Source organism: Ptychodera flava, chromosome 14, assembly GCF_041260155.1.
Source record: "Ptychodera flava strain L36383 chromosome 14, AS_Pfla_20210202, whole genome shotgun sequence".
NCBI classification, from domain to species: domain Eukaryota; kingdom Metazoa; phylum Hemichordata; class Enteropneusta; family Ptychoderidae; genus Ptychodera; species Ptychodera flava.
Window position 1 is genome coordinate 11,967,112 of NC_091941.1, and position 25,926 is coordinate 11,993,037.

General features: G+C 37.4%; 1 protein-coding gene across 3 annotated transcripts in view; it reads left to right on the forward strand.

The window, feature by feature from the left end:
• LOC139149369 (protein dispatched homolog 1-like) overlaps positions 1-25,926 on the forward strand; it is a 152,178-nt gene that overhangs the window by 47,737 nt on the left and 78,515 nt on the right. The window contains exon 6 of one of the 3 annotated variants that reach the window (XM_070721096.1): positions 15,522-15,600. The exons of the other annotated variants lie outside the window; for them this stretch is intronic. The gene's annotated coding sequence lies outside the window, so the exon portion shown is untranslated. The remainder of the gene's footprint in view (positions 1-15,521; positions 15,601-25,926) is intronic. 3 annotated transcript variants of the gene reach the window in all.

Below are 25,926 nucleotides of genomic sequence, written 5' to 3' on the forward strand. Positions count from 1 at the left end.
TTGGTTATTGATTCACCTATGTCCAGGTGGTTGTGAAAAACCATCAATTCATTCTGTATTAAACAAAAAGTTGTCTTTCCAATATACCAAGAAAGTATAACCATACTCTGTTTTCACTGAAGAAACTCTAATATACAAGCATGTAATGGGAAATTCAAATTTACTGAGTGAATGCGTAATATGTGTGGTGGAAGTGGTTTGAAAGTAAGACCAAATGAAAATCAAACATCCCAGTATAACAGTATCGACACTACTCTTCTGGACACCTTATCAGGATTCTTGTTTGAAGGATAGATTTTTCATGGCTAAAAATGTTACAATTGGCAAAGAGTACCTCCAGGTGCAATAAGGTTACCAGTCTAGTATTAATGGAAGGGAATATAAGATAACCTTTGTAGACAGCTTTTACTGAGGTGTTGTATTGATTTTATGGGGATTAATGATACACAATTTTCTTAAATTTGAAATTTAAATGTAATCAGGGAAGCCATAGTCCAAACCAAACTCTGCCTCACAACAAAGATTGAAAACTATCACCGAGGTAGTGAAATGGAGTTTGATCAAAAGACTACACTTTTGATCATTAGTGATGTCTGGTTTGATTTAGATCTGCAATAAAGGGATAATGATTAGGACAAATTGCCATAAATTTAGCAATTGGAAAATCCCATTATGTAATTTCCAGATTGCTACTCCGTTTTGAAGTTTCATCTCATTCTGATTATAAACTAAGCTGTAGCAGTTTGACTGGATTTGTGCAAAAGCCAACCCAGAGCCAACCAGTATTATGATTATCAACATGTTGCAATGTTTTCTATCTACTAGTATTTTCTGGATTGTTAAACGGATGCAGCAATTTAGATTTTAACATCAAGTTTTTGTCCTCGCAAGCATCTTCAACTCCAGAAGGAATTTATACATACTGAAGATGTATACTTAGTGTTGTGTTTGAAATTACGAAATTGTCAAATATCATTTTTCAAACCATGCTAATATTTTTTTTGATAACAGTTGATGAGAAGAATTCATTTATGTACAATTGCGTTTTGTCAACCAATTATTGCAACCAAATCTTTATTCACAAGGTTAAAGTAGAAATCATACTGTCGGCATACAAAAATCTTCAGAAACTTTAGTTTCAAATGGAAAAGCAATCTATTCTAAAAAAAAATGCTTTAACTTTCATCTTTTATTTCCTTTTCATTTCACCATAGTTTAAAGAAATCCAAAACAGCAAAATTGCACAATATTTCATGCATGTTGAATATCTGCCGGGAACAAGGACAGTTATTTGCTTTCAGATAATCACCATCAAATTTCCTGTATTTATAAATACGCCTCTGGACATATTTTACAAAGAGATCCGCAGCTATTTGTTGTCAATATCTCATTCCACAATCTGAGCTCCAGGGCCTTCATATTCTTTCCAGCATCAACTTCCTGTATCATGATATATTGCTTTATCACTGTTTAAAATCATCTGCATTTAGATGTCAACACTGTGTCTCCAAATAACAACACCTTCATATCACATTAAAATTAGACTCACATGCTGTGTATCTGTTAAATCTGTACAAGGATGGGAAATGCTGTGAAAGCTGTGGCCATTCACAGGTGGCGTACAAACCAGTTGCACCCTATCACATTCTAACTTTTGTTCAAACGTGTGAAATGCACACCTCTTACAGTCTGTGGTACATGTGTTCTTCAAATTTCCATCGATTTGTTCGTTCATTTCCACATACAGATGACACAGTTTCCCACGAGTACTTATACTCATTGTGGATAAATTAAACTTAAAAACAGTAAAAAGAAAGAAGCAATAAAATAGCCGTGCTCTTTTATTCTGTCTTTAATAAGGTACTGTTATACACGCCGTGAACTTGCAAGCCTTCAATTCGAAATGGCTGCCATCCCTGTGTTAACTCTATACAGAAAAATTACATTTTCAATTTTCACAAAAATAAGCCAGTGTAAATATAGGTTACTTGGGGAGTTTTATACTTCTTACACATTTGCAATCCAAATCTGAAATTTAGGCCGACGTAAAATAATTGTCCTTTTGGGTATAGCTTTGGGCTGTGTCCGCACTACCAGTACTAGAATTAGGGCCAACGTAAATTTACCATCCTTTGTGACCTCTGACTTGTCAAAGTCCAAAATGGCGGATTTGAATAATGGCATGCTATTTCGACTGTTCATGATTTTCCTGGCTTTTTTACGTACAAGAAGGGCAAATATGATCACCACGAGCCATTTTAATCATCGGAGAGATCTTCACTATTTATTGGATGAGCGTAGGGTATATTTACCCTACAAAGGGTGGCTAGTTCAATTTCAATCCATGGCTGAGGCCTGGTCAACTGGGACCAGGGACGACGTAACTTGTCCACACACACAAATTTGCGTAAGCCCAAATTTTGTGTCGGCCCTGAACCTCCCTTCTTGCTGGAACCAAACTATGTCAGCCCTAGGGCGACGCAGTGTGTCCACATTGGTTATTTTATGTCGGCTCGGGCCCAGCACTGGTGCTACATTGACGCAAAGTGGTCAATCTGAATGACACAAGTAAATGAGCCCCCTAGGGGATAGACAAAAAGGTATTGTAAAAGTTTGAGAGTGGAACTATATGTCCCTGATAGGCATTCTAAATACATTTGTTAATGAGCCAACTATCCATTAAAACATCATTTTTACAAAGTTATCTAATTAAAAAGTCACAAATTTTAGTTGTCAACACTGAGAACTATGGACATAACAAAACTGGAAATTATACGGGATGGGTGGGATGAGAGAAAGGATCTTTCGGCACCGGTATGTAGACTTTCTTACTTAGCAATAAATTACACCCAGCAACTGTATACCACTCAATTTTGACCAGTTCACTTCTGCATATATGTCATGAACTGGTCAAAATCTCGTGGTATACCGTCGCTTGGAGTGCTTGATTGCTTAAATATTACACATCACCACACATCAATGTGGTGTCAGCTTAATTTCAATTTACTTTTAAATGAATTGTTGCTGTACACTGAGTTGTAAGAACAGAAGTTTTAATCCTAATTTTGAATTACATTACTGTTTATACCCCATATTTTGCTGACTGATTCAATCCGCAGTTGGTCTTTTATTTGTAAAGTCAATTTACATGCAGTATGTTAATGTCAAGTATTGTTAAGGAGGGATTGTTATACAGGAAATCAGACTTTGATTCATATCGTCATTGACATTTAACTGTTGCTTGCAATATGAACAATTCATTCTGTTTCCTGGCTTTTGCACTGGAAGAGTGTTATTTCAATTGTTTGACTATCATGAGAGAAGTTGTAAACCCTTTGAATGTAAAGTGGCTGGAAGTGTCGGCAGTTTGATGTCCCTGAAGTCAGACAAAAGTGTCATCAAAGTAGCTGCAACCATTGAATCTACAGCACTTGTGTTTGAAAGTGTCGGCACTTTTATGTATCAATGCTCAATTGGTCAAAGCACCGTTAAACAAGCAGTAACCATTGAATACAAAGTGTGTGTAGTGTCAACGCTTTTATGTCCCATTGGTAGTCTTAGGTGTAGCCTTGATGGAAAATGGAAGTGTGATACTGTTGGATGTCAGGTAGCCGATGGTAATTCCAATGGCTGCAATTTGCCTATGTGTCAGGATCATTCAGTGTCAGCATTGACTCAATATGTCTCTGCATTTAGAAAGCAAGTTGGTGTGATATCACGGTTTTTAGACTCGATTTTCACAGCTCTTCTCTTGAAAGAAGTTTCTGAAAGTGTTTTTCTGCTCTAACAGAAATGCGACCCTCAACTCTCAAGGGCCTTTGTGCAGTGTGCAGCCTGCTGATGGAGATGTACATTGCCATGGTGACAACACAACAGGCAACACCGCGGCTGACATAAAATGCATCTTCAATGACTTTTCCGTGATATCAAGATTTCCATATTTTTATCATTCCATGAACCTCTTACCGTAGTTTCTTCAGAATAAGCAGATACTGCCGGAGATTACATGCCTGTTTTCAAATGGAAAATTTGTAATGGATCCCAGAATAGCTGAAAAAAACCAATAGGTATTGTTGTGAACAGAATTGGAAACTGGCTATGTCATAATCTGTGCAGACATTTACTGAAAATCACCAAAGTCTGTAGTTGTATAAGGAACAGGGCTTGAATTCAAACACTGCAGTATGTATATTCCTAGTCTCAATGTACCAGATTGGTATGTCTTGATATATGTCACAATGTTATAATGAAACTATTTTTCATCTAGATTAGTGCACATACAGAGTACCGTAAAAACCCGATCAATTCGACCACCCTATTAATTCGACCACCCTATTTTTTTCACAAAACATAATTTTATTTTGGCCCTTTCAAATCGACCACCGACTAAAATTTGGACTTTCTCGATCTCTATTAATTCGACCGAATTACATACCCTTCAAAAACTTCCTTCAGTTGGTGAATGAACGATATTTCAAGACATCGAAAACCACCGTTACGAATACGATGAACCACGGGTCAGACAAAAAGGCAGAAATGAGAACAACAAAGGGCTTTGTAAACGGCTTTCAGATTGGTTTTCATTGGGTCACATGTATTCACATGATTATTTTCGCTGAGTATGAAACCTCAGTGATTTATAGTGAGCTGGATCTCAGTCACCCTCTTCCGAAATCTGCGTGAAGTTTCAGCGTGTGTGAAGTACCAACCCTCTAGTCTCTGGTTTTGTCACTATTTTCTCACCTTAATATCGAAGAAAGTAAGAATAAATTACCTACTTTCTCCCTTTCTTATTGTCTTTTCCGAATTCTTACCATCCCGTGTCGATTGAAATTTACAGACTCTTTCTGTGTGTGAATCAATATCCCTTCCTAATTGGACAGATATTATGTTCTAAACCACATGTTGCTTGTTCCTAAAACACATAGACAGATGTGCCCCGTGCACTAAAAGGACGAGTTTGCGAAATCTTTTGCGAACGCTGAAAAAATTGCTGAGGAAAAATCGATGTTACATGTCAGTAAGTACGGCCGCCGCCGCCGCGCCATGCGTTCTTATAAGCTTACCGACTGGGAACAGAGCCCGGGGAACAGACTAATATTTTCAAACGCAAATGGGGACAGTGTCAAGGAAAGAGTAAGACGACGACTTATTTTTTCAAGCTGAAGAAATTGCTCTTTCTGGCTGTTTTAATGACTCAATCGAATATTTTTGTACCCAATTAATAAATCATAGACAATCTCAATTCTCGGTTTCTGGCAATTTTTGTCGACCGATAAGTCTTTTCATCTTCAATATTCCATTCTAATTTCACCTATATAATATCCTAACCTCCTGTGACTTTCCTTCTAAACGTTGATTTGCCTTGTGCACCAAAAGAGATGCTGTATTTTATGCCAAACGATGAAAAGATCCCTGAAGAAATAACCATGTATCAGTCAGTACGCCGACGGCAGGCGAAACCCGGACGGCCATACCGATTGGGGACAGAGCAGAGTAGATCGAAACGCAAACGGGGTGTTATTATAGGAAAGGCGGTGACTTATTTTAAAGCTGAATAAAGTGCTGTCTCTGGTTGTACTGTGTAAGTCTGTCGATCGAAATATATATTTTGTTCCCAGTTGATTAATCATGGGGGATGGCAGTCTCGATCTCCCCTTTATGGTTCGATATTTACTGACTCGTTCCTTCTCCAGGGTTCTCAAAAATTTTTGAAGTAGGCGGAAAATTCAGAAAAGTAGGCGGTTAGCTAATGTGTGCAACCAGGTTCCCTGGGCGGGGGGGGGGGGGGGGGGGGGGGGGGGGGGGGGGGGGGGGGGGGGGGGGGGGGGGGGGGAGAGATAGTTCTAAGCAATTTCAAGCATTCTTATACAGTGTATAAAAGGCTATTCCAACATACACACAGGAGGGAGGGTTTCAGGGAGGGGTCCCCTCCCTGAAAGCAAGAAATTTTTAAAATTTGAAGACATTTTGGAGTAATTTCATGCATTATTGTACTGTATGAAAAACCATTTCAGCATGAGAGTGTTAAGGATTATTTTTAAATTTGAAGACATTTCTGAGCAATTTCATGCATTCTTATACAGTGTATAAAAGGCTATTTCAACATACACAAAGGGGGAGGGTTTCAGGAACGGGGGTGGGCAAGAAATTTTTAAATTTTGAAGACATTTTGGAGTAATTTTATGCATTCTTGTACAGTATTAAAGACCGTTTCAGCATACAGAATAATCATTATCATTGCCAATTACAACATGTTTTCAAGGGATAAAGTTTTAAAAAAGTCAGAAAAATTAATTTGATATCACTTGGGCCTGTCAACTACATTCAGTTGACAAGGATAATACCAGACTGTTGTGCAGAATTATGTTTAGCTCATGACTTGAACAAACATTTTGAAATACATCGTAGAATTGGGCCTAGGGTTTTCACAACCCAGGTAACGATCCGCTAGAATCCTGACCAGCCTGGCTGTACAAAGTGTTTTACTGATTTAAATAAACTTGATTGAAGATACAGTAAAATCAAAGAGTTTATTCAATTCAATGAATTGTAGGAACACAATTTTCAGTGATTTTAATTCACTGTACTAATTTCACAATAAAACGAATCCGCGAGCTGATTATTGACTTTTTGCTGATGTTGAATATAATTGAAAAAGAGAGCTAAATTTTAGTGTTCATGTTTGATAAAACCTCAAACTATAAACGACACTGAACGCCAGCCTGTACTACACTGGTAGTCAATTGTAACACAGTACACACAACGCGATATCGGTCGACCTGAAATTTGACACTGTGATCGACGTAGCGTTTCAAAAGTACGAAAAGTGAGGCCAAGTAATTTTTTGTTTATTTAGATTTGACCTAAACCTCCCATAACCAACAGACAAAGTCACAAAATCAAAGTTTTCAAGCGTCGACTTTCTCTTCCGCGATGCACACAACCACAGCCCCTCCACAAAGCGCGATGTCGATCGACTTGAGTTGAATATTGACATCGTGATCGACCATGGATAGATTGACGTGGCGTTTCGAAAGTATGAACAGTGAGACTCAGTAACTTGTGGTCGCTTTAGATTTGATCAAAAACCTACCAAACCCATCAGACTAGGCCCTACCCTTACGCAGAAAACCAAAGCTCTCAAGCGTCGACTTTCTCTTCCGCGTTTGAGCGAAACAAAAGTCGGCTTCATTCGGAAATGGTCGGCTATTCGCGGGCATAACGTAATTGTATGTTAGTCCAATTTTCGGCTATACCCGATGTGAACGTCGGAATAATTCGGGCTGTGATCGGGCGAGCGAGGTTGACCTCGAGAGCGATGCCCAGTGTATAGTACAACACGTTCGCTGATCGCGGTACTACAGTGATAGCAACAAGTTCACCGCGTAAATTGCTAGACTACATATAGCCACATCGGCACTTCTGAAATATTATCTGCGGCTTGCAAGACCACCAAAAAAATCTAATTATTGTTATCAAAACCAGAATTTCCGGGCCAGAGAGCGAAACAGTGCTGTAAAGTAGCCGGCCAAAATACGAAAGTAGCCGGTCAATTTGGCCGGCATCCGGCTAAAAATGAACACGCTGTTCTCATTTTTGTCAATCGATGAAAGCATTTTCGTCTTCCTTATTCAATCTTACTTTGACCGATGTGATATCCTGACCTACAGTGTCATTAGTTTTGACCAACGTTCAAAGACGTTGCCCATTCGCCCGGTTGACGAGATATTTTGCAAAACGGTGAAGAAATATTATTATTTATTTATTAGCCGTGTTCACAATAATGACACTGGCTCAGAAAGAAAGAGAAGGACAAGAAAATGTATAACACTGAAATATTTGGACACGTACGGCCGTACTGCATGGGGGCCCGGGAGACATCGATATCAGTCTTTCCGGACTGTTTACATGTAGCTTAGGGGATATCAAAGGAGATGAATCAGTTGGTTGAATAAAACAAAAGTTTTCAGACATATTTTATGTCAATGTTGTAAATGTTGGACTTTTGATTCGATTGAGAAACCAGAATCACCTACGAGAGATGTCTGTATTAAACACGGACGCACAATTCGGAATAGTTTGTTGTGCTACTGCAGGTCTCAGTCGTGGTGTCTCTCTCCCATAAAATTTCAAAGCTATAGGCCTACACTTGTCGTTTCGATTCACAGGTAGCAGTACACCGATGACCAGATATTAAAACAAGTCTAAGCAATTTTACGCCGTGAACGTCCTTGAACCTATGGACGTGCCCATTGTTTTACTGCGCCCATTAGCGTGTAAACCCCTGCTCGTTCCTAGCAGAGTACTTTTTTAAAGTTCTGTACATCAGTGAACACTTTGTGTATAAGCCCTAACCCTAGTTTAATTAGTCCCCGCGGACGAAGTCCGGCGGGGACTTATAGATTGGGTCCCGTCCGTGTGTCCGTCCGTCCGTCCGTCCGTCATCAACAGTATCTCAGACACTGCTTAACTGATTTTGTTCAAACTTGGTACAAAGGCATAGCACTATGACCTACAGATGCACGTCGATTTATTTTGTGATACGATCCAATATGGGCGCGAGGCGGCCATTTTATTGCGATTTTTCATGTCTTTGGACCATAACTCAGACATCCTTGAGCACATTCTGCTCAAACTGGGCACAAAGGCATAACATTATGGCTTTCATATCCATGTCAAATTAATTAGCTATATGTTTCAATATGGGCGCGTGGCGGCCATTTTGTTGCGATTTTTCATGTCTTTGGACCATAACTCAGACATCCTTGAGCACATTCTGCTCAAACATGGCACAAAGGCATAACATTATGGCTTTCATATCCATGTCAAATTATTTCGCGATATGTTTCAATATGGGCGCGTGGCGGCCATTTTGTTGCGATTTTTCATGTCTTTGGACCATAACTCAGACATCCTTGAACAGATTCTGTTCAAACTTGCCACAAAGGTATAACACTATGGCCTACATATGCATGTCAAATTATTTTGTGATACAATCCAATATGGCCACGAGGCGGCCATTTTGTGTGCGATTTTTCGTGTCTTTGAACCATAACTCAAAGATCCTTGAACCGATTCTGTTCAAACTTGACACAAAGGCATAACACTATGTACTACATATGCATGTCAAATTATATTGCGATACGATCCAATATGGGCGTGAGGCGGCCATTTTGTTGCGATTTTTTATGTCTTTGAACCATAACTCAGACATCCTTGAACTGATTCTGTTCAAATTTGGCACAAAAGCAAAACATTATGCCCTTCATATGAACACCAATTTATTTCGTGATATGATCCAATATGGCCAACAGGCGGCCATTTTTTTTGCGATTTTTTCATGTCTTTGAACCATAACTCAAACATCCTTGAACCGATTTGGTTCAAACTTGGCACAAAGGCAGAGCACTATGGCATACATATGCATGTATCAATTAAGCTTGGGATAGGATCCAATATGGCTGCAGAACTGCCATTTTGTTGGAATTTTGCATGTCTTTGAATCATAATTCAAAGGTCATTACACCCATTTTGTCCAAACTTGGCACAAAGATCGCACATGTCAATTTACTTCGTGACATATTCCAATATGGCTGCCAGATTGTCATTTTTTTCCAATATCGCTGTCAGATGGTCATTTTTGGATTTTTTCATGTCTTTGAGGCTTAATCATATGCAAATATTCTTTACCCAATGTTGTTGAGACTTGGTACAAAGATAAAGTGCTATGGCATACATATGCATGTCTACTAATTTTGTGCTATGATCCATATGGTCAATAAACAGCCATTTGATTTAAATTTTAGTGTGATTTTTTTATGTCTTTGAAACATAAACATAGGTCACTGTCCCTCGATGGACTGATTTTGTTCAAACGTGATACGAAGATAAAGTACTATGGCTGCATTCTTGTGCACATTAAATTGTTTCATTATATGATCCGAAATGGCTGATTACAACAACATACCCGATCCCATACCATTTCGAAAATTCCACCAAACCATATGTATAGTATGTGCCAATCACGACACTGGAGGCAGTAAGGGCATCGTTATGTGTGATGTAATCAAAAGTTCCTTGAGTGGTCATTACCGGCAGAGATGAGTCATTTATTGAACGTTCCTCAGATTACTTTATTATGCAAGTCACAGGCCTGATGCACCCGTTGCATCAATGTCATTCCACAGCTACCTAGACTACAGCTACCTAGACACCAAAGATTATAACAAAATGGACAAGCGGGGACTGTGTCATCAACGATGACTTGTTCAATTATGGAAAGGTATTAGTAAAGAATAAAGGGTCATTACAGTTGCTAAAATTGCGAGAAAAATGGCACGTTTTTCCAGTACTTTTACAGTTCTGTGCTTTCCATCCCCGTTACTCAAATAGAATAGTCCTATTCACAAGCGCTATTGTTTTAAATCACGTCCAGGATGTGCTGTTGATTTTCATTCTTTCGTGCAATTTCATTTGTTTGAAGCAACTATCCTTTCATTTGACTGCTCTGTGGGACTCTTCTGGATATGTGTTTTGGATAAAAAGAACTCAACAGTGAAAGACATAAACTTCGACGGTGATAGGTATACAATATCGGTTCGATGTGCGAAGATATACAGATTACAAAGTTATTTTACAAGTTCTCAAAACCAGTAAAAATATTTCTGCGCCCCACTTATTGATCGTGTCTTCATGTGAACGTCCTTGAATCCGTGACCACGACCATTGTTTTTGAAGGGTTCGACGGTCGATGATCGGTAGATTAATATGTTACTGAACTATCGTGTGTTTGTTAGCATGGTTAGGTAATAGACGGTGTAGTCTGTAGAGGCGATACGGCGAAATTCCAAGGCCCAAGAGAGCATGTGACGTACATCGCATGCTTTCTTACAACGAACGAGCCGTCGGTTTCCAAAGCTACGTGAAATCCGGCCTCACCGATGTCCCCGTCCTGATTCGGAGAACAACTTTCAAGCTGCGAGTTGAGGTTCAGATGTCCGATTTTTTCATATTCAAAAGGCTTATTGATTCACAGCGAACGCCCGTCTTGTTTTTAGCACATGAGGGCAATTGAAAATTCAAAGCCAAATAGCCAGTGGGAAAAAATTCCACCGGACGACTCGCTCTCACCAGCGGTCGCAATGAAAAAAAAATCGAAGTCTCTGAAGTCGGTATCATTGCTCCGCCATGTTTACTGTTAGTTGTACGGCCAGTTTAAAGTCACAGATTTTTATTCACGGCAAAATTCATATAATTGCCATACCGCGAAGTTCCCTGTGCAATATGTCTTATGTCAATTTGGCAGCAAAAGCGTCACGGACATTCGATCGATGGTGATGAACTTTCTCCAGGCCGTGACATGTCACCAGTTACGAACTTTACCGGTTTTCGATATGAAATATGCAATATATTATCAGCATTGTTCACGTTGTGTTTTGAGTCTGATATCGAATATAACAGGAAAAAACTAACGATTAGAGAGACGATAGAGACCATGCCCGATACGGAAAATTGACATCAACTACTTGCATTGAGCAGTGACCTGAAACTTCAGACTTATATATAAATGTCGACAATATAAAATATCGAAATACCGGAGAGGGAGAGAGAGAGGTTTATGCTGTCGCGATTTGATTATACTGTTTCGGATATGACTTCGGTATAGACGATACACAGACATCGAAAATGTACACCTACTTTCCAGGAATTCGACTAATCTTATAATAAGAGTAGAATAAATATAAAAGTGTTGGTTGAAGTAAATCTTCAGATGTTGGTTTTCCAAAGTTAGACAATACTTACAGAAATATGGTCATCATAGTCTTCTCTTAAAAACTATTATCTTCAACACCACGTTTCTTATGATCGGTGATGTCATTTTTTATTATTTTTACAAACTTTCAATGCATCAACGCCATTAGACTATCTCATCTGCCTGTCAGGGAGTTACTATATATTTCCAAGGGCTGGCACACGATGTCAACTTACGCGTCGTCCGTCGAGCGGCCGGTGGCAGTGTCACAGATCGCTCCGTCTGTAATCGCGGCCACTTTGATTTTGATGTGACACCCAGGTGTGTTTGAGGTTTTTTGTTACCTAATTTGTCGACCTCAAAAAATTCCACAGTCCATGCTTTGAAGCAGTCTCAACATGGCAAACATGTCTCGCGTAAATTTCATCCTCGTCGTTCCAATTAATTCGACCACTAAATTATTTCGGCAGTTTTAATTTCCTAATAAATCGACGATTTTGAAATCGTAATTATTTTTTTCTGGTCGAATTGATCGGGTTTTTACGGTAATCCATTTCTGTTCTGCCAGTCAATCAGCACACATCATGCCAGTGAAAAGGAAGAGGCAGACAAAACAGGACTGTGTATATTGCAATCATGGTGATCAACCATTGAGTGAACACGGTAACCTAATTCATATTGTATCATTCTACAGATGGAATGAAATTCTACATTTTGGGTTCCTATTTTATCAAACGATGGTGAAATTTGCATATATTCATTTTCAGTGCCAGTTTTATCATTTTTTTGTCTTTGACTGAGAAATGCTTGTTTGATAGCTTTGAATGCTTTCTATGTGGCTTGACTCGGAGATAACCTTATCCAGATGGTGAAATTGGCATATGCAAATTTTTGAGGCAAATTTTCTTAATTTTGGTTAAAACAACTTCTCTCCAAAATGATGGTAAAATTATTAAGTAGTATGTAGGTTTTTGTGCCAAATTTCTCATTTTTGGCCAAAACGCCTTTACTGAAAATACATACAGCTTTTAATCTTCTTTCTTCAGACTTACATAGTTTCTGATCAGATAGGAGTGTGGTGTAATTGATATATAGTTTCTCTATGAATCTAATGAGATTGATCTAGTAGGATACTACTTTCCCATTGAAAGTGACTTGATGTGATATTTTCTTAACCTGTAACCCCCTCTTTTCAGTGCATGAGTCAGCTGTCACAATTGAAAACAATTGGGTTCGGTCAAACCATAGTTATTGGTTGGAAGATTACATGGAGAATTCATGAAGTTTTTGTTGATGTTGTGCAATATTCTTGTGATGTGGAAATGCGCATATTTTGATTCAGTGCTGCAAAACTTGTTCAAAAGTAGTCACATTGGTAAATCTGTTGTGATATCGAATACCACGTAGTCTCAAACTAGAATCTATAAGTTCTTTAAACTTGAGGGACTGTACACTGACTAAAAATTTAAATTTTTTAACTTTCAGTAAGAACAGACAGACTGGAATGTCCATCATTCAAACTATATATCATGTGCAGCTGTAATAGCACAAGTAATCAGCAGAGGTTTTGCCAATAAAACTTCAAAGTCAGTCAAACAAGAGGCAGAATCAGAAGGTTCGTTTAAAAGATAACAAGCAAGATAGGCAGTATAACAGATGTCAATCACTTCTGTTATTGCAGTGCTGCCTGACGGTAGTTTCATTTGTCACTGATCGTAAACCTAGATTGTAGACATACGGTTGCAATCAAGCACATGTGGTGTCAAGGACGTATTCCAGTTTTCATGGGACAGATCTCCCCAAGAGCATTCATCTAACTGCAAGCATGCATAAGGGCTGAAAGCATACACTTGAAGTGTTCTTGAAGCCCTTTCACAAAGCAACGTACCTTGTAGATCCGTATGTTTATAATCTACTAGGTAGTGAAACCCCTGGAATAAACTGTTAACAAGAATGTGCAAGTTGCTAACCTCATCTAATACCTCTACCTGTTTAAAGGATAAGATGTCAATTGTTATGACCAGTGCTAATTTTCCTTACTTTTGAAAGTAGGAGGATGAAAGTAGGTGGATATTGCTATGAGCGAGCACAGCAAGCGCCCGGGAGCAAGCGAGCAACAAGTGAGCGGAGTGAACGAAGGGTGGGGGAGGGGGAGCATGAGTCAGGTAGTCCCCCTCTTGCAAGCCAAAACTTGAAATTTACAAGTGGAAAATTGAGCTTACTGGTGATGTCTGAGGGTAAATTTACTGAGACTCGGTGGGAATTTCTGCTCAGGTAATGATTATGTACTGAGTACCTGAAGACCAAACAGATGAACCAAATTAAAGCCAGTTTCATGTCTCTTTGGTTTTTCTTTAAGAACAGTCCAACAACCAACAAACTACTGCACCATGTCCTCGCAATCTTCATCTTAATCAGTATTATCTGGAATAAAAGAACAACTTAATCAAATGATACACACAGAACAATTATCATTCACTAACTGCAGACTGTATATACTGCCAGCAGAATACAGCCTTATGTCACTGAATAGGCCGTATAACATGAGTTTGTGTACACACATGTTGGGAAAGGGGACACCAAACTGCTGATCTGATACTTACGTTGCGTGACAGCATTGCCATGGGTGATCTTTAAATTGACTGGCGATATGGCTAGCCCTAGAATTTTTTGATAGTGAAAAGTAGCCAGGAAAAAATGCAAAACAGGCGGGTAATTTACTTCGACTCCCAGCATCCAATGACACCACTGTATGACTGTCTACCATTCTTTTCTTCCACACTTCACTTCAAATCAACTCCGCATTGGATGAATACAGTCACTGGGTTTCCTCTTGGTCAGCAGGTTATGTTCTCAAAAGTGAGAATTGTGTGCTAAAAAAATTCTCATTTTGAGAAAAATTTTCTCATGCAATAATTACCGTAGACTTTTTTCCTCCGTGATTAGGCCATCCCAGTACACTCTAAATTTCACTGTATTTCTTGAATTTATGATAGTTGATACAGTCAATTGAAGCAAATAATACTGGTACGTTCATAAGTTTGAATTTGTGAAGTCAGATATCTTTATTTCCAGTGAAAATACTGAAATGTAAGACAGTGAAAGTAACAATGTAGACCTGCATTTTTCAATATTGTGTTCTGTGCAGCAATGTTGTCCTGTCATATTCCCTAAATGACAATAAAATACCACGTATTAACAAAAAGAAAATTAAGTTTTGTTTCTCATCCTCGGTTGCTTACAAAAATGATACGATGACGTGCTTTATATATCATATTCGGGGTTTTTGTCAGCTTTGATATTTATGTAAATTAGGTCGTACATGTTGACCTTTGTTGCACCATAGTACAAAGTACTATGCTGAGTGGACGGACCATGGATAGTAGAAGCAAGACTGTCAATGATAGTAGAAGCAAGACTGTCCATGATTGTACAAGTGACCATCAAAACGATGATAATTCATATAAAATAAAAAGACACAAATGTAAACCAATCAATAATAATGGTTTGATTCGCTGAAGAAAATAAAAGAGGATATTAAAATAGACTAGACCGAATAAAAAATAAATACTGCAGTAGTACAGTATACTGTAAAATACCAACGCTCGATCCCAAAATAAATTATTTTCGAAGTTAAATTAGACCCCTGAATATATCTAAAATCGCGTGCCGTCAATATTCGAATCATGTTACTGAATGAGATATAAGTTACGGAACTGGTATGGCCATCTTTAAAATTATTTTCCAATTTTGATTTCAAACGTAGGTACCTCTGTATGACGTTCAAATCTGCTGCACAGGGCCAGGGACAACTTCATCTTGCTGAGCTCACCTAGTTCAAAACGGTAATCAATGCTCTTTTTTGTGAAGTCTCCAGCAATTTCGCAGTTTGTGGCTCTTTGTAGCCGAAGCTACTCGATCTCTTTCTTTGTCTGATAAAGCTTGCCACTGGCAATGCCTTATTAAAGTTTTGGAGATCGGACCACTTACTAGTTTAGTCATCGTCATGGCAAGCAGTATTGACCGCCCCGTATGTGAATAACTGCAATGCGCCATGTGACGTCTGCGGTGTGTCTGTGTTTGAAATGCATTGTCCAATTAAAAGACGGCTTTCATGCCGAAAGTGGTCCCAACATTAAAACCTGTGCATTACGAGCACAGAGACTTCATTATGGTTGATACAGAGTCATTGGTTGGTTGAAGATTTTGGACGATGTCATTTTAGTAGAAGCACTTACTCGTGTTCTATTGCATATAAAACCATGAAGTTTCTGGGCCATGCCATGCCAGGTTCCCGTTACAAACTCGGCAAAATGAAAGGTTTGGTGTAAAAACAATGTTTACATTTCCATTCAAACGTTTTTTCGTAGTGGTTTGTGGTCAAATATCTTCGCAAAATGTACAAATACTAACTAGAATATTTCGTAAACACCTGATTTTCTTCTGAAAATGCAAAAAAAACGAGCTGCAGCGGAAACACAGAGTCACTGTACTCTACGGCACATTCCAGATGTGGCACATAAAAGTAGGATATACTTTTACCTTAAGTTTCTCTTTTTCCTGGAAAACATATATCAAATGGTTATGAGATGGTTATTATCACAACTGGAAGTTGTGATATAGAGGTGGTTTCAACCGGTGTTTGATGTCGTCCATTTCCGTAAACGACAAAAAGTCAAAAACTGCTGAACGGACTGCAGTGATATTTGATACCGATACATAGACTGGTTCCAAGGTTCCAATTTGGAAAAATGGAGCCAAACGGAGCGCCGGTTAGATAGTTTTGGGAAATTTCTAACCCCCCTTTTTATCTAATTGATTTTAGGGGTCTTTCATATATGTAGTTTTGGAATGTACACCAATCCTGCATTGTGGACTGTTTTATGAGTTGTTGAACAGAAATGAGGTTTTGATGAATGTTAGAAATATGCAGGATGGCTGATTCGAAGTATAAGAGATTTCTATGGTCTTTTGGGCATCAAAAGCATTAAAAAAAACATATTTCATAGTTTAGATTCTCACTTTTGAGATGACCCTAGGCATTTGTTAAGTAAACATCCTTGAGTCAATATGCAGACTTTGACATTCCAGAGATTAAGTATCCACAACCTCACATGTTACAGTCTTTCACTACAATGGTATGGCCCAAACCCATTGTCATCAATGGAGAGTGTGGACCTGTCTACAGGAAATTGGGGTGAACAGGTTAGACAATGACGTTACAAGTTGTAGGTTAGTTATCAGGTAGCACCAGCATAGAGTCCTGAGTATCTGTCCATGTGTTCTCACAGCAAATTACAGGGAAAAAAATTATTTGAGAAGTTTCTCTCCTTTAAATAGAAGTATATTACAATTTAAACTTGTCATGGATAGATTGCTCTCAAATGATCTGAAACACAGTTATTGCCCATTAGCAACAAATCTATAGCAAGATTTATGTAAAGTTCATGAACTTACACAAGGTATTAGACAAAAGATGACCATGACTTTGCTACTTTTCAACATTTATTTCAATCAGATTTCCCCAGCTCAGTGTATAATTTTGTAATCTTAATTACTGTCAACTTAGCTTTACTAACTTATTCATACCTCATTATTCTTACACTACTGTTATACCTTATAACCACAAAATTTCAAGAGATGCATATATGATTGTCACTTAACAAACAATTTACAAATATGTCTTCTGCTTTTTCTCCATATACATATACATGTCTCTTTTCTCATGAAAATGAGCTTAAAATCGCAATGTGAAAAATAGTCTGTCAGCTATATGTTGCTCATTGACTTCGTGGTCTGTCTAATTCACAGTGAGTGTGGTTGTTGATAAATGCCGATAATACTAGGCGGTCATTATGTCCAAGCGCCATTGGCGGTATTTTTTAACATAATGACCATAGGTCATTACTGCTGAACAGACTGCATTGATATTTGGTAGAGATATTCAGACTAATTCCAAGGTTCCGATTCAGAAAAATGGAGCCAAACAGAGCAGCGGTTAGATAGTTTTGGAAAATTTCTTGCCCCCTTTAACTAATTGATTTTAGGGGTCTTTCATATATGTAGTTTTGGAATGTACACAATCCTGCATTGTGGACTATTTAATGAGTTGTGGAACAGAAATGAGGTTTTGATGAATGTTACAAATATGCAGGATGGCTGATTCAAAGTATCAGAGATTTTCATGCGCTTTTGGTAATAAAATTGATAAAAAACAACATATTTAATGTTTTAGATTTCTCACATTTGTTATGACCCTTAACATTACCGACTTGATGACATAACTAGCTGCTGGACCTGTTTACTGGCGCATTGATTTAAAGACAAAGATCGTTTTATTTTGTAAAAGGACGTGTGATTTCGTAAAACATAGTCTATTAGCCTGGAAATGTGATTTTTGCGAATATTGCTTACCCCACTGACAAACAGTGTGGTTTGAAAATGGCTGGAATTCGCTACTTCGGGACTTTGTTTTCTGTGTGCATTTACTGACAAACTCCAAACCCGCAGCACCTACCCATTCAGTATTTCATGTACAGGTGTACCCAGAGATAGAGTAGTTTCACAATGTGCCAGTTGTGATCAAGTGCCATTGGCGCTATTTTTGGTATTGCAATCCACCTACACAATTTTTTGGCTTTTCGGTGACTCCTCAGAAGTGTAATATTAGCGGCTGCTGACAAAGAATTTCATTAAAACAGCTATTTGTAAATTGCTTCCTGGCTTGCAGGCAGGCTGACAGACCATGGGTGGGTATGCCTTTGATTCAGTTGATCGGGAATTGGCAAGCTATACTCAGTGGATGAAAGGTTATTTTACTCAGCAAGAAACTTGGAGAATTCTAGTTAGGGTGAGGGCAGTTGGGAGCTTTGTTATGGTGACAGAGCCAGCAGGGAGTGAGGGCAGTGAGGAGCTTTCTGATGGTGAGAAGGCCAGCAGGAAATGAGGGCAGTGAGGAGCCTGGTGAGAGGGCCAGCAGAGAGTGAGGGCAGTGGGGAGACTTGTGATAGTGAGAGGGCAGTGGGGAGCCTTGTAATTGTAAGATGGTCGGCAGGGAGGTTTCCCAGAGTTGAGAAGGTACGAGGAGAGATGTACTGGGTGTGGGGGAACTTTTCAAATTTATGGCAGAGGAGAAGTCATGAACAGGTTTCACTCCTCTTTCAAAATTTAAGTTTCATTTTAAAATACTCTGATTTGTACCGCTACATTAACCTATAGAAACACCCCTAGTCACATGTTTTCTCTAAAACAACTTCTGGACTGCTGCAGGTAACATGTATGCCTATGAATGTGGCATATACTGATTACCTTTATTCTACTACCAGTGACTATGAGGTACAAAGGCATATAATCCAAGCAATCGAACCGCATAGATTGTAAACATTTGCATTTGTTTTCAATACATCACTGACACAGATCAGCTGTATCTGTTTTTAAAAATCTGTAGTATGAATTACACAAGTGAGAATGTTGCCACTTGCCAGTTTAGATATTAAGTTATTCTTTTCTAAGTTTAATATCATAAAAAGTAAATGTTTATACTTTAGATTATACAGTTATGGATGGTGAACCAGGTGACTTAATCTGTGAAAGCTAATGTTAATTCCTGCTGTAGTATAAAAGCCATGCAAAAATGAAAGTGGCATTAGTAATGCCTTATACTTTAGTTGCTATCCAGAACTCTGGTATGACCTTTCAACTTTATGGTTTTGCCCGAACCCATTGCTATCAACACTGATTGTGGACCTGTTTACAGGGAATTAGAGGGAAACATGTTAATTAAGACCTTTCTATGGGCAGTTCTTATCTATATAGAAGGGAACTGCCTCTCAGCCTTTAATACTAAGAACAAATGGCTGAATCTTTAGGCCGCGTTCAAAAAAAAATGGTGAGGGGGGCTGGAGGAATCGCGATTGAAATCTTATTTTTTTTTCAGATCCCCCCTTCAATACCCTCAAAAATTTTCAAGTCCCCCCTCAATACCCTCAAAAATTTTCAATCCCCCCCAATTACCATATAGCCACTTATTTATAAGGAATGCACGCAGAGTAAAAAAAAACATGTAATGTGTGGTTCTGCACGCAAATGTTCAACACTACCTCTTATCAGCAGGTTGTAGAGCCATATACCTAGGGCAAGTTCTTAAATTGATTCATTTTTAAATACATCAGTGAACTTTTTGGATTTCTCAGTCTAAGCCGACTTGAGTTTATCCAACTCTGGCCAATTCAATGGCACCAGCTGAAAAACACACAAAATGACAATCATGAGAGAGTATGAAAATTGTGTATTCCTAGCTGCGTTTAACCAAATTGTGAAAAAATGAGCACAGTGACCTACCGAATTTTTTTTTTCAAAAGTACAAGACAAATACAACTTAGATGCCATTTATAAAATGTTTTACAAAATTGACTATACTGGAAGGTTAAAATATTCCATGATATTAATGTTTTAATCTCAGAAATTTTGGGTGTAATAATGGCAAATTTGATAACAAATAAAAGATTCCATTGAGTCACACATTTTTCCATTTAAATTAGTCTTTACTGTTCAAAGTTGTACTTTTGTGTTATTGGTACAATGAGATGTGAAAATTTCGTTCATGGCATGAACTTGAAATGAATGGTTTTATATATTGATTTTAAGTGATTTTAGAAAAACAGACTTTTCATCGTACATTTGTATAAGATCAAGTATGGTGACCCCATCTTTTTTCTCTAATATTTGATTGTTCTCATATGCCAGAATTCAAAAATCCATGGTAACTGTTAGTTCCCTAGTCTTCTACGTGTTGCTCTCTGGCTGGATCCTGTGTACAAGTAGATGTATGTTTCACTGTCGATTGAGTGTCCTATGACCGAAACTCTTCTTAAACTACATCAGAGTCAGAGCTACATGTATCACTGTCACTGCCAGTATGTAGTAGCAGGGCAGTAGTTGTATTAACTTTTTATTTTGACAATATTTTTGTTCAGTTTATACAATTGTGTTCTTGCCCAGCTATCCAGTATTCATCTTGCCAACACAGCCTACGTGTACCGTGCATTTGCATCATTCAATTATCACCAATATTTAGACAAACAGCTTTGTTGACAAACTGAACATTGTCTTTCTCAGCAGCATGCTGTAGAGAGACACCCAGAAACTGTGTTTGATACATTGCATAGAAACATTGAAAAATTGTCAACAGTTGTAGCTCCTGCGCCATTACAAGGCCAACTTGTTCTATGAAAATTTAAGGGCATTCATACATTTTTAGACTTTTTCGAGATTAAAGACATAAAATATGACAAAACAGTTCTAGATTTTGTTTAATTATTACTAACATTAGAACCATTGGACAACATCAAAATGTTGGGAGTCAAAATATTTTTAGGTCCCCCCCCCTATAGGCAGAGCAAAACTTTCAAGTCCCCCCCTCGACTACCCCAAAAATTTTCGAATCCCCCCCCTGAATTCCTCCAGGCCCCCCCCCCCCCACTTTTTTTGAAACTGGCTTAACTGGCTATCAAAAGATTTCCACTAAACCTGACAGAGAGAATACTTGAAATAGTTGCTCTTCACTGCGGTGACTTTTACTCATTCACATTTTGAAATGAACTGCAAATACACGTTTTGTTTAGGTTTTCCATCAGTGACCATGTTCATATTGTTCTAGCAAAATGGGAATAGATTTGATAAACAACCATGTTTTTTGTATCTATCTCATAACACATGCAGCAGAGAGACCAGCTTCAGCATGATATAATCATCAGTAAAATTTACAGATTCATAAAAGATGTGATAACAATTTTGCTGATTTCATCAGGGCTTTTTCCAGGAAAATCTAAGGAACAATATGTTATTCGTGGTTATTGCCTGCTGGTACATGCATGATTCTGTTGAACACTATCAAAATTGATGACATGTGGTAGAAAACAATATAAAATATTTTATGCTTGAAATTTTAACCTACATTTTTTTTTATACTGATATATATAAAATGCAATGGAAATAAAATAGTTTATGTATTTAAAGAAGCAGTCAGTGTTCTTTGTTTGAAAATCAATTCACAAAAATTCTGAGTGCAGAATTTTTAGTGTTCTTTGGAAAAACTCATGATAACACTATAACAGTGTATTTGTTCTTCCTACAGGGAAAACAAGTAAAGGATCTATCATATTATAAAACAGACAGTTTGTATCAGTAACTGTCATTTCACCATGTTGAAAATAATATTGCAGTACCTCAACGTGTATGAATAGTTGTCATGTCAACAGTGTTGAAGAAATTCATTTCATGCTGAATTAACATTGAACTGATACCATGGCACTAGAAAAGAACAACTACGTCATTTTTTATCCAGATACGTGGTTTTGTACGGGGGTAGCAGATGTGATATGAAAAAGCAGTAGGTTTTGCAATGATTTGATGATAATGGATTGAGATGTATGCATGTCTAAATGATCATATTAAAACAAAAATTCAGTACTTAAAAGCTGAAATGAAACTATAAATCATACTTTGATAATGTAGTATTACTGTTTGTTCCACAGAATTTAACTTACTGCAAAACCTTCCATATCTCTTTCAGAAGCAAAAAGCACATTGCAGAAAACATGAAGTCAAAGACACTTCAATTAAAAACCCTGATGAAATTAGCAAATGCCTTTTTCAACAAGCCTCATGACAGGACACATGTTGTCATGGAGAAAAATCTGAAGACCATTGAAACTAATATCATGTGTGGATTATAGATATATTTCTTGTGATTGGCTCTTTCTTTACCCTTAGAAAAAATAGAGATCGTACCAATAGGGCTAAGGAAGTTAATAGCAATGCTTAATGACCCATTTCTTTCCAATGGACATTAAAGTGTATTATGTGCACCAAGCATCTCACATCTGTTACCTACCGTTTTGATGTCTGCTTCCCTATAGCGAAATTACTGTTACTGTATTGAACATTGCGGCAGCAAAGTTGCATTTGAGTTAAAATCCATTTATCAACATAGCAAAAATTGTAGCATTTGTATTTAATTGCTACATTGGAGCCGTTGAATGCAAACCTAGAGAAGGTTTCTGTGCTATTTTTTGTTGGCCTGGATTACCAGGTATTATCTGAACAGGGAAGGGATTCTTAGGATTAAAGTTTACAGTGGCAAACAGGAATGCAGACATTGCTGTTTATGAAGTACAGGGAAATGAATGACCACTAATGGAAGACGCATTGACTGGAATAAGATTTTAAAGTTTTATGAAACTTATGAGACTTTTCAAGCATAAATGCTGCCAATTAGGCAAAACAAATAAAAGGTTTGTTTCTTATCCTAGGTCTTTAGCTGAAATGGTGACATGGCTCTTTATTTTATTTTTGGTTTTTTTTTTTGTTTTCAGCAATGTTTATATGCAATGGTAATTCTGTCATCTTGCATAATGACTGTGATAACTTTAATGTTGAAAACTATCGTGCGTATGAGATCCTACATACAAAAAATGTTACATTTTCTGCAGTGTGTAGCAATTTTCAAACTCAGTTTTTCCACACAAGTTTTCTAAGTGAACGTAAAAAACAAAAAGGCTAGTCTGGATCGATGCATATGGGGATAAGAAACAAAAGCTTTTTCTTTTGTTGCCTAACATTTGGACAAGTACTATTGGAGGCAAATTATCTTTTTTCAGTTATTTTTATTTTAGCAGTTTTCTTTTAACATATGCAGAGGTGATGCATTTACAATGCTATAGTACTGATCTTTGTCAGTGATCACCTATCATTTGTATTTTCTCACCTGCAGATAAAAGTAGAATATCTTAATAGAGTACTTTTGAATCACAGACATTGGACCATATCATTTCCTTCACATTAACCTTGAATTATTTACCAAATTGTACAATGTGCGTGACAAGCAATTTATGAATATTCAGCAGAGACAATTAGGTATTATTACCTTATTCGTGTGATAGTCATAAACAATACACTTTGGATTAAAATGAATACAATTCTGTCATGTACATTCCCGATTGACCCAGATGCAGAATCTGTTGTCATTTTTACAACGGACTGTCTGTATCAAAAATAAAACTGTCAAGGTGTACATTTACCCTTGAAGGCTTGAAAATCCAGGAAGTATCACCGTATCATTAGTCAATGCCAGTTACACCTACACTTCTCTTGAAAAAGTGTATGAAAATTGCAAAATTATAACCTAATACATTATACAAAATAAAAAATGTATGACACAAATACCGTACATAAATAGTGTCTGTTTTCAGGAGTAAAAATGAACAGCTTGGAAGTACATAAGAAGTTAGAAAAGGCAGCGGACAGCATACATTCTGTAATTTGCTGTAATCTGTAGTCTTGAGAGTATTAGATTAGTTTTGACTGTTGGCTACATGAATGTCTCATCTACAAGGCTTTTATGCACGTCATTTAGCATCAGAGACTGGGCTCGTCAAGCCTCTTACACAAAAAACCTGCTTAGGATAGGAAGGAAATGTGATACTCATTGACAGCCCATGTACCATAATATGTTGTCAACTGTCACTGGGATTTCCATGATGAAAGATCAGAACAGGAGATCTGACTTCCACAAAGAAAATATTTTTTACTGCTTCTTTCATCAATGCATTAATTGTGTAAGCCACAAAGGTATTAGTTTGACTGAAAGAAAGTCTAAATATGTGTAATTTATAGCAGAATGTGGTGATTACTGCGACTCCATTTGCATGTCTATTCATGTTGACATGTCATATGGCTTCACTGTGAAAACTGGCATTTTCTCCATTAGGCTGATAGCCATGAAGTACCAGAACGCCAATCCTTATTCAATCCTTTGATTGAGCCACTAAAGAATAAATGTAGGTGTTTTGCTGTGGGACACGAAAGAGGGAATTGCAGTGAAACAGCTTTTGACTACAACCTACTCCTACAATATTTACGTCTTACAAAGTACAAATATTTTCATCACCTTGACTTTTCGACGGTTGTTTTTAGTGCACATCTGGTATATATATATATATATATATATATATATATATATATATATATATATATATATATATATATATATATATATATATATATATATATATATATAAAATACACTAAAGAGAGTTTATATACTAAGTCATTGGCGTCTGTATGTATATATGTATGTATGTATGTCCGTCCATATCAAAAACTCCACAACTGCAGCATCTACCATCATAGTATTTAGAGTACACATGCTCCCAGGGACGGAGATGTGAATTCAAATGAACATGTTAGTATCAAAAATATGCAAATAAGGTAAAACAAGGCAATATCATTCAAATTGCTAAAGTTCCATAACCACAGGCCCATTTTGTTGAAACTTGGTATGCAGGTTCCTTAAGCTGACTTTAGTTAGATTTGTTCAAATTATGGTGAAATTTTCATAGTTGTAATTGTGTTACCCTGTTTTTTTTTGTCAGACAATCATCTTCTCTGAAACCACATGGTCAATTGTTTTGAAACTTTGCATGCATAATCCTAGGGTTGACCTCTGTCAGATTTGTTCACATTTGTGGTGAAATTTTCATATTAGTATTTTTGGGGCAATTTTAGTAAAAAAATCTCCTTTTAAACTGCATGTCTGATGGCTTTGAAACTTCATATGCATATCGAGGGGGGGGGACCTTAGTTGAGTGTGCAAATTGTGGTGAAATTGTCATATTTGAATTTTTAGGGCCATTTTAACCATTTTTGGTCAAGAATCTTCTCTAAAACTGCTTTTGTGGCATTTCTTAAAACTGCTTGTGGGATTGCTTCAAAACTTGTTCTGCATGATTTTATAGGTGACGTCAGTCAGATGTGTTCAAATTGCGGTGACATTTTTATGTGTATTTTGTGGGGCAATTTTATCCATTCTTGGTCAAAAAATCGTCTTCTCTAAAATCACCTGTCCGATTGCTTTATCCTAAGTAAGGATGAACTTTGCTGAGTTTCTTCAATTGTGGTCAAAAAGACTTCTCTGACATTGCTGGTCTGATTTTTTTGAAATTTGGTACGAAGGTTAGGGATGATCTATATCACTTTTGTTCAAATTGTGAAAAAACCTGCAATATTGTATTTTGGGGAAAATTTTGCTGTTTTGGTCCAAAAAGTGCCAAATATTTCATTCTTGAACTCCCTGGTCCAATTGCAAAAACTTGAGAACCGCTTTATATTTC